Source organism: Sapajus apella, unplaced genomic scaffold, assembly GCF_009761245.1.
Source record: "Sapajus apella isolate SASKATOON/1434 unplaced genomic scaffold, GSC_monkey_1.0 scaffold43, whole genome shotgun sequence".
Taxonomy (NCBI): domain Eukaryota; kingdom Metazoa; phylum Chordata; class Mammalia; order Primates; family Cebidae; genus Sapajus; species Sapajus apella.
In genome coordinates this window covers 20,144,466-20,153,885 of record NW_022436983.1, presented here as the reverse complement: position 1 = coordinate 20,153,885, position 9,420 = coordinate 20,144,466, and the positions used below count along the sequence as shown (strand labels likewise).

Here is a 9,420-nt window from a genome sequence, read left to right as displayed (position 1 = left end):
GTCAAAAAAAAAAAAAAAAAATTCATGGTCTGAAACCACAATAACTTTTGCACCAACTAATATTTTATTACTTATTATTTTATATATAAATATGATTTTTTTTTTTTTTTGACAGAGTCTCCCTCTGTCGCCAGGCTGGAGCACAATGGCGAGATCTTGGCTCACTGCAATCTCTGCCTCCCAGGTTCAAGTGATTCTCCTGCCTCAGCCTCCCGAGTAGCTGGGACTACAGGTATGCACTACCACACCCAGCTAATTTTTACATTTTTAGTAGAGACAGGGTTTCACTATGTTGGCCAGGCTGGTCTCAATCTCTTTACCTCGTGATCTGCCCGCCTTGGCCTCCCAAAGTGCTGGGATTACAGGTGTGAGACACTGTGCCCGGCCAATTTTACTTTTAAAAGATAGGCTCTGGCTCTGTCACCCAGGCTGCAGTGCAGTGGTATGATCTCAGCTCACTGCAACCTCTGCCTCCCAGGCTCAAGCAATCCTCCCACCTCAGCCTCCCAAGTAGCTGGGACTACAGGCATGCATCACCATGCACAGCTAATCTTTGTATTTTTAGTAGAGACAGGGTTTCACCATATTGGCCTGCTGGTCTCCAACTCCTGATCTCAAGTGGTCTGCCTATCTCAGCCTCCCAAAGTGCTGGGATTAGAGACGTGAGCCACCGTGCCTGGCCAAGTATTTTCTTTAAATTGATGATAGTGGATATCAAGTCACCATGGTACTTACATTCAGTCGAGTGATAGAATAGTTTTACTTAAAATATTAATATTGACCAGGCCCAGTGGCTCATGCCTGTAATCCCAGCACTTTGGGAGGCCAAGGTGGGTGGATCACCTAAGGTCAGGAGTTCGAGACCAGCCTGGCCAACAAGGTGAAATCCTGCCTGTACCAAAAATAAAAAAATTAGCTGGGCATGGTGGCATGTGCCTGTAATTCCAGTTACTTGGGATTACAGTCCCAGCTTCCTACATGATCCCCTGTGATTTCCCTACACCCTGGTCACATGTCCAAATTAGTCCTTTTGTGTATATAACCTCCTTGAATTGTCTTAAGTGTGCCATTTGTTTCCTGTCAGAATCTTCACAAAGAGGGGTTGCAGAGTTTTAAAAATTATTTTAAGCCAGGTGTAGTGGCTCATGTCTGTAATCCCAGCACTTTGGGAGGCTGAGGTGGGTGGATCACTTGAGCTTAGGAGTTTGAGACCAGTCTGGCAACATGGTGAAACCTTGTCTCTGCAAAAAATGCAAAACTTAGCCAGGCATGGTAGCATGCATTTATAGTCTCAGCTTCTTAGGAGACTGAGATGGAAGGATCACTTGAACCTGGGAAGTCGAGGCTATAGTGAGCTGAGATCGCGCCACTGCACTTCAGTCTGGGTGACACTGTGAGACCCTGTCTCAAAAAATAAATAAAAGAATAAAATAAAAATAAAAATTATTTTAGGGGGCACAAGAGCAAAAAGTCCAAGGACCACTGATCCAGACTGTAGCCCCATTCATTCGTTCCTTCCTTCCTTCCTTCCTTCAGTAAACACTGACTGCATCACGCTCAGTGCTTGGTTAAAGACAAACTGTATAGGTCTCCTCTTCTCAAGTAATAACAAAATAGTGTGAGCAACAGGCACACAATTAAACAAAGGACAATATAATATAGTGCAATATGTGATATAATAAAGATTTGGGGCTGGGCACAGTGGCTCACACCTGTAATCCCAGCACTTTGGGAGGCTGAGGCAGATGGGTCACCTGAGGTCAGGAGTTCAAGGCCAGCTTGGCCAAGATGGTGAAACCTGTCTCTATTAAAAATACAAAAATTCGGCCGGGTGCGGTGGCTCACGCCTGTAATCCAAGCACTTTGGAGGCCAAGGCGGGCAGATCACCTGAGGTCGGGAGTTCAAGACCAGACTAACCAACATGGTGAAACCCTGTCTTTAAAAAAAAAAAAAAATTAGGCCGGGCGCGGTGGCTCAGACTTGTAATCCCAGCACTTTGGGAGGCCGAGGTGGGCAGATCACAAGGTCAGGAGATCGAGACCATCCTGGCCAACATGGTGAAACCCCATCTCTACTAAAAACACAAAAATTTGCTGGTTGTGGTGGCGCATGCCTGTAGTCCCAGCTACTCAGGAGGCTGGGTCATGAGAATCAGTTGAACTTGGGAAGCGGAGGTTCCCGTGAGCTGCGCCACTGTACTCCAGCCTGGGCAACAGAATGAGACTCTGTCTCAAAAATTAATTAATTAATTAATTAATTAATGAAATAAAAAAATACAAAAATTAGCTGGGTATGATGGTGTGTGCCTGTAATCCCAGCTACTCAGGAGGCTGAGGCAGGAGAATGGCTTGAACCCTGGATGCGAAGATTGCAGTGGGCTGAGATGGTGCCACTGCACTCCAGTGTGGGCAACAGAGCAAGACTCCGTCTCAAAATTAAAAAAAAAGGAGATACATATACAAGGATGTTTGATACAACATTGTTCATGATAACATAAGATTGGAACAACCTTAATGGCTATTAACAGGAGAACAGAGGCCAGGCTTGGTGGCTCACACCTGTAATTCCAGCACTTTGAGAGGCCAAGGTGAGTGGCCAGGAGTTCGAGATCAGCCTGGCCAACGTGGTGAAACCCCATCTCTGCTAAATATACAAAAATTAGCCAAGTATAGTGGCACACGCCTACAATCCCAGCTGCTCAGAAGGCTGAGACATGAGAATTGCATGAACCCGGGAGGTTGCAGTGAGCTGAGATTGCGCCACTGCACTCCAGCCTGGGGAAGACCCTGTCTCAAAAAAATATAATAAATAAAATAAAAAGAACAGATATAAAATTGAAGTATACAGGCCAGGTGCGCTGGTTCATGCCTGTAATCTCAGCATTTTGGGGGGCCAAGGCAGGCAGATCACCTGAGGTAGGGGGTTCGAGACCAGCCTGACCAACATGGAGAAACACTCTCTCTACTAAAAATACAAAACTTAGCTGTGCATGGTGGCGCATGCCTGCAATCCCAGCTACTCTGGAGGCTGAGGCAGGAGAATTGCTTGAACCCAGGAGGCAGAGGTTGTGGTGAGCGGAGATCGCAGCATTGCACTCCAGCCTGGGCAACAAGAGAAAAACTCTATTTCAAAAAAAAAAAAATTAAGGTATATTAATATATGGAATATTTACAACAGTTAAAAGGACACAATGAGATTTATATATATCAGCATGGCTTGATGTTATAAATATAATGTGTGAAAAAGTAAAGGTGAAGAAGGATATGTATGATATAATGCTATTGATATACATTTTTTTTCAAAGCTACTGCAAATCAAACTTTTTTTTTTTTTGAGATGGAATTTCACTCTTGTTGCCGAGGCTGGAGGGCAATGGCGCAATCTTGGCTCACTGCTACCTCTGCCTCCCAGGTACGAGTGATTCTCCTGTCTCAGCCTCCTGAATAGCTGGGACTACAGGCGCCCACAACCACGCCCATCTAATTTTTGTATTTTTAGTAGAGATGAGATTTCACCATGTTGGCCAGGCTGGTCTCGAGCTCCTGAACTCAGATGATCCACCTGTCTTCACCTCCCAAAGTGCTGGGATTACAGGCTTGAGCCACCGTGCCCAGAGCTATTGATATGAATTTTAAGGGCACACAAAAATACTATTGTTTATGTATCCATGTGTCTTAATTAATTCACCTCACAATTTTTTTTCCTGAATGTCTAATTACGTGCTAAGTGCTATTCTCAGTTCTGGGGATACAGCAGTGAACAACAATAGCTAACAATTTTATATATATATATATATATATATATTTTTTTTTTTTTTTTTTTTTTTTTGAGACAGAGTCTTACTCTGTTGCCCAGGCTGGAGTATAGTGGCACAATCTCGACTCACTGCAAACTCCACCTCCCAGGATCAAGCAATCCTTCCAACCCAGCCTCCCGGGTAGCTGAGACCACAGGTGTGCGCCACCACACTTGGCTAATTTTTTGAATTAGCAGAGACAGGATTTCACTGTATCACCCAGGCTAGTCTTGAACTCCTGAGCTCAAGCGATCTGCTTGCTTTGGCCTGCCAAAATGCTGGGATTACAGGCATGAACCACCTCACCTAGCCATTCATTAATAATAATAATTGCAGCAAACACTTATGTAGGTACAATTCGAAACAGTTTACATGTATTAACTCATTTAATCCTTACAATATCCTTATGACATAGGTTTTACTGTTACCCCCATCTTTTAGATGAAGACACTGGGGTGCAGTGAAGTTAAGTAACTTGCTGAAGGTCACATGGCTAGACAGTGGTAGAGGCTAAACACAGTGGCTCATGCCTGTAATCTCAGCGCTTTGGGAGGTTGAGGTAGGAGGATTGTTTAAGCCCAGGAGTTTCAGGCCAGCCTGGGCAACATGGCAAGCTCTCATCTGTACAAACAATAAAACATTAAGACTGGGTGCAGTGGCTTACACCTGTAATCCCAGCACTTTGGGAGGCTGAGGCACAGGTGGATCACCTGAGGTCAGGAGTTCAAGACCTGCCTGGCCAATATGGTGAAACCCCATTTCTACCAAAAATACAAAATTATCTGGGCATGGTGGTATGCGCCTTAGTCCCAGCTACTTGAGAGGCAGGAGAATCAATTGAACCGGGGAGGCAGAGATTGCAGTGAGCCAAGATCACACCACTACACTCCATCCTGGGCAACAAGAGCAAAACTCCATCTCAAAAATAAATAGGTTGGGCACAGTGGCTCACACCTGTAATCCCAGCACTTTGGGAGGCCAAGGCAGGCGGATCACCTGAGGTCAGGAGTTCCAGAGCAGCCGACTTAACATAGTGAAACCCTGCCTCTACTAAAAATACAAAAATTAGTCAGGTGTGGTGGCAGGTGCCTGTAATCCCAGCTACTTGGGAGGCTGAGGCAGGAGAATCGCTCAAACCCAGGAGGCAGAGGTTGCAGTGAGCTGGGATCGCGCCACTGCACTCCAGCCTAGGGGACAAGAGCGAGACTTTATCTCAAAATAAATAAATAAATAAAACATTAGCTGGATGTGGTGGTGCACACCTGTAGTCCCAGCTACTCTGGAGGCTGAGTCAGGAGTATTGCTTGAGCCCAGGAAGTCAAGGCCTCACCAACCCATGATTGTGCCGCTGCCCAGCCTGGGCAATAGAGTGAGACCCTGTCTCAAAGAAAAAAAAAAAAAAAAAAAAGGAAAAGAAAAAGAAAAGAAAAGAAATTATAGTGGCAGAGACAGCATTTGAATCCAGACAGTTTGGATCCAAGTCAGCCTATTAATCATTATGCTCTACTGCCTTAAATTTCTGCTGTCAAGGAACTTACATTCTAGTGGGTCAACAACACAGGCAATAGAAATATATATACGCCAGACAGTGAAAGAGCAGTAGAGAAAAATAAAATGGAGAAGCAGAGGCAGAGAGGGACTATGGGGTGGGATTACTATACTTTAAAATAGACTGGTCAGGGAATGTCTCACTGAGAGATAACATTTGTATAAAGATCGGAAGGAAGTGAAGGAGGAAACCATGTAGCTATCTGGGGGTAGCAGTAAGCTCAAAGGCTCTGATAGGGGTAAACCTGGAGTATTTAAAGAATAAATAACAAGGAAGCCAGGGTGGCTAACAAAGAGAGAAAAGGGAAGAGGAAGGAATAAAGGAGAGGAGGCCAGAGAGAGAGGTGGGAGTAGACTGGGTGGGGCTTTGTAGGTCATAATAAGGACCCCAGGTGGGGCTCTGGCAGGGGATGACAGCATCTGACTTAGTCTTTTAAAGGGATCCTTCTGGCTACTTTGTTGCAACAATAATCTAGAGGGGGAAATGCCACTGCTTGGACCAGAGTGGTAGCAATGGAGGTGGTTAGAAATGGTTGGATTCTGGATATATTTTGAATATTGAATTTACACTATTTTGTGGAGGATTGATATGAAAGAATGGACTCAAGGATGACTCAAGTTTTTGGCCAGAGTAAGTGGGAAGAGAGACTGACTCTCAGGTGGAGAAGACAGCGGGAGAAGCAGGTTTGGGAGAGGGTGGAAAGGTCTGGAGTTCAGTTTTGGACCTGTTGAGTTTGAGATACCTGTTGGACGACCAGGTAAAAATACTGAATGTTCAGTTGGATGTAGGAGTCTGGAGTTTACAGTAGAGAGTGGGGCTAGAGATAGAAATCTGTGAGTTTTCCTCATATAGATGGGGCTTGAAATCATGAGAAAGGATGAGGTTCATCAGAGAAAAGGAGAAGGAGCAGTGAAAAGGCAGGCACAAAGCCCTGGGCCCCCAGAATTTAAAGATTGTGGAGGAGAGGGAAGATGTAGAGAAGGAGGAGGAGTCAACAAGGAAAAATTGAGAAGGAACAGCCAATGAGGTGGGAGGAAAGCCAGGAGGTTGCAGGGTTTCATAAGCAATTGAAGAAAGTGATTTCAGAAGGAATATATGTGTTAAAGTTGGCTGATGGGGAAAGAAAGGTGAGGATCAAGGAATGACCATGTGATTGAACAACATGGAGGGTCACTGGCAACAATGACAAGGGCAGTTATTTAATTAATTTATTTATTTGAGACAGAGTCTTGCTCTGTCACCCAGGCTGGAGTGCAGTGGTATGATCTCAGCTGACTGCAACCTTGGCTTCCTGGGTTCAAGCGATTTTCATGCCTCAGTCTCCAGGGTAGCTGGGATTATAGGCACCCACCACCATGCCTGGCTAATTTTAGTATTTTTAGTAGAAACAGGGTTTCACCATGTTGGCCAGGCTGGTCTCAAACTCCTGACTTCAGGTGATCCACCCACCTCGGCCTCCCAAAGTGCTGGGATTTCAGGCATGAGCCACTGCACCCAGCCTATTTTAGTTGTTTTTACTCTTTTTTTTTTTTTTTAAGACAGGGTTTCACCACGTTGGCCAGGCTGGTCTTGAACTCCTGACCTCAGGTGATCCACCCACCTCGGCCTCCCAAAGTGCTGAGATTACCGGCTTGAGCCACTACGCCCAGCCTGTTTTTATTCTTTATATATATTTTTAGAGATAGAGGTCTCACTATTTGCCTGTGCTGGTCTTAAACTCCTGGGCTCAAGCGATCCTCCCACCTTAGTGTCCCAAAGTGCTGGGATTACCAGCATGAGCCACTGCACCTGACCAAGAGCAGGTTAGGGACAACATATGAGAGGCAAAGCCCACCTGGACCAGTTTGAGAGAATAGGAGAGAGAGAAACGATGCAGCCAACGTAGACAACTCTCTTTGTCTTGGCAGTACTTGGCGGTGCTTGGAGGTGGGTGCAGGATGAAGGGATGATGTGTTAAAGTGTTAAAATAACATATGATACTTATGATAGAGGTTGCCTGGGTGCAGCAGGAAGGGAGAAAAGTGTAATTGATGTTTAAAAGACTTTAAATTTTACAGATATCTGTAAAATACATCAAAAGCACACACACACACACACACACACACACACACACACACACACACACACACGATTTTGTTTGTTTTCTGTTTTGTTTTTTTTTTTTTAGGCGGAGTTTCGCTCTTGTTACCCAGGCTGGAGTGCAATGGCGCGATCTCGGCTCACCGCGACCTCCGCCTCCTGGGTTCAGGCAATTCCCCTGCCTCAACCTCCTGAGTAGCTGGGATTACAGGTGCGCGCCATCATGCCCAGCTAATGTTTTGTATTTTTAGTAGAGACGGGGTTTCACCATGTTGACCAGGATGGTCTCGATCTCTTGACCTCGTGATCCAAAGTGCTGGGATTACAGGCTTGAGCCACCGCGCCTGGCTATTCTGTTTTGTTTTTTTGAGATGGAGTCTCAAAGTGCAGAGGTGCAATCTCAACTCACTGCAACCTCCACCTCCGGGTTCAAGCAATTCTCATGTCTTAGCCTCCCGAGTAGCTGTGACTAGAGGCAGGCACCACCATGCCCAGCTAATTTTTGTATTTTTAGTAGAGACAGATCTTCAGCATGTTGGCCAGGCTGGTCTTGAACTTTTGGCCTCAAGTGATCTGTCTGCGTCAGCCTCCCAAAGTGCTGGGATTACGGGCATGAGCCACAGCACCTCGCCAGTTTTTTAAGAGATAGAGTCTTGCTATGTTGCCCAAGCTGGAGTACAGTGGCATGATCATTGCTCACTGTAGCCTTGAACTTCTGGGCTCAAGTGATCCTCTGACCTCCCAAGTACACCACCATGCCTGGCTAATTTTCACATTATTTTGCTGGGCACAGTGGCTCATGTCTGTAATCTCAGCACTTTGGGAGGCTGAGGCAGGAGGATTGCTTGAGCCCAGGAGCTTAAGATCAACCTGGGCAACATAGAAAGAGCTTGTCTCTACTAAAAGTAAAAATAAGAAAATTAGCTGGGCGTGGTGGTATGGATCTGTACTCTTAGCTACTCAGGAAGCTGAGGTGGGAGGATGGCTGGAGCCCAAGAGTTTGAGGCTGCAGTGAGCTATGATCACACCACTATACTCTAACCTGGGTGGCAGAGTGAGACCTTCCTCAAAACACCACCACCACCAAAAACAACAACAAATAAATACATAAGTTACTCTGTAGACACAGTCTCCCTATATTGCCTAGGCTGGTCTCAACTCCTGGCCTCAAGTGATCCTCCCACTTTAGTCTCCTAAGGTGTTAGGATTACTGGAGTGAGCTATCGTGTCTAGCCAAAATATACATATATTATTGGAAGTAAATATAACAAACTGTTACAGCTGATAATTCTGAAAGTTGAAAATTTGGATGTTTGCTATTACCTTTATACTCTAAAATTTTCTTTTTTTAAATTTATTTTTATTTTATCAATATTATTATTATTATTAAAGACAGGGTTTCACCATATTGGTCAGGCTGGTCTTGAACTCCTGACCTCAGGTGATCCACCCACCTCAGCCTCCCAAAGTGCTGGGATTGCAGGCGTGAGCCACCGCACCCAGCTTTTAAAACTTCTTATAAATAATTAGGGGGAAAAAAAAGGTTTGTGGGCCAAATTGTGTGCATGACTTTGAGTGCCATTTTGAGATGGTATATGTACCTATCTAAACAGGGGACGACCATGGCTCAGACAGCTCTCCCTGAAAGCTGTGTAGACTGGGCGGAGTGGCTCAGGCCTGTAATTCCAGCACTTTGGGAGGCCATGATGGGCGGATCACCTAAGGTCAGATGTTTGAGATCAGCCTGGCCAACGTGATGAAACCCTGTCTCTACTAAAAATACAAAAAAAAATTAGCTGGGCATGGTGGCAGGTGCTTGTTGTAATCCCAACTACTCGGGACGCTGAGACAGGAGAATCGCTTGAACCCAGGAGGCAGAGGTTGCAGTGAGCCAAGATTGTGCCACTGCACGTGGACGACAAGAGCAAAACTTCATCTCAAAAAAAAAAAAGGTCAATCCTGGACCTGTCCCCTCAGGTCTGCTAAATTGTAACA

At 45.3% G+C, this 9,420-nt stretch overlaps 1 long non-coding RNA gene across 1 annotated transcript in view; it reads left to right on the top strand.

Annotated features, from left to right (window-relative positions):
• The window catches only part of LOC116566536, a 16,825-nt gene extending 8,167 nt beyond the window's left edge, over window positions 1-8,658 (top strand). The window contains exon 3 of the long non-coding RNA XR_004275898.1: window positions 8,573-8,658. This is a non-coding gene — a long non-coding RNA (uncharacterized LOC116566536). The remainder of the gene's footprint in view (window positions 1-8,572) is intronic.
• The last annotated feature ends 762 nt before the right edge of the window (window positions 8,659-9,420 follow it).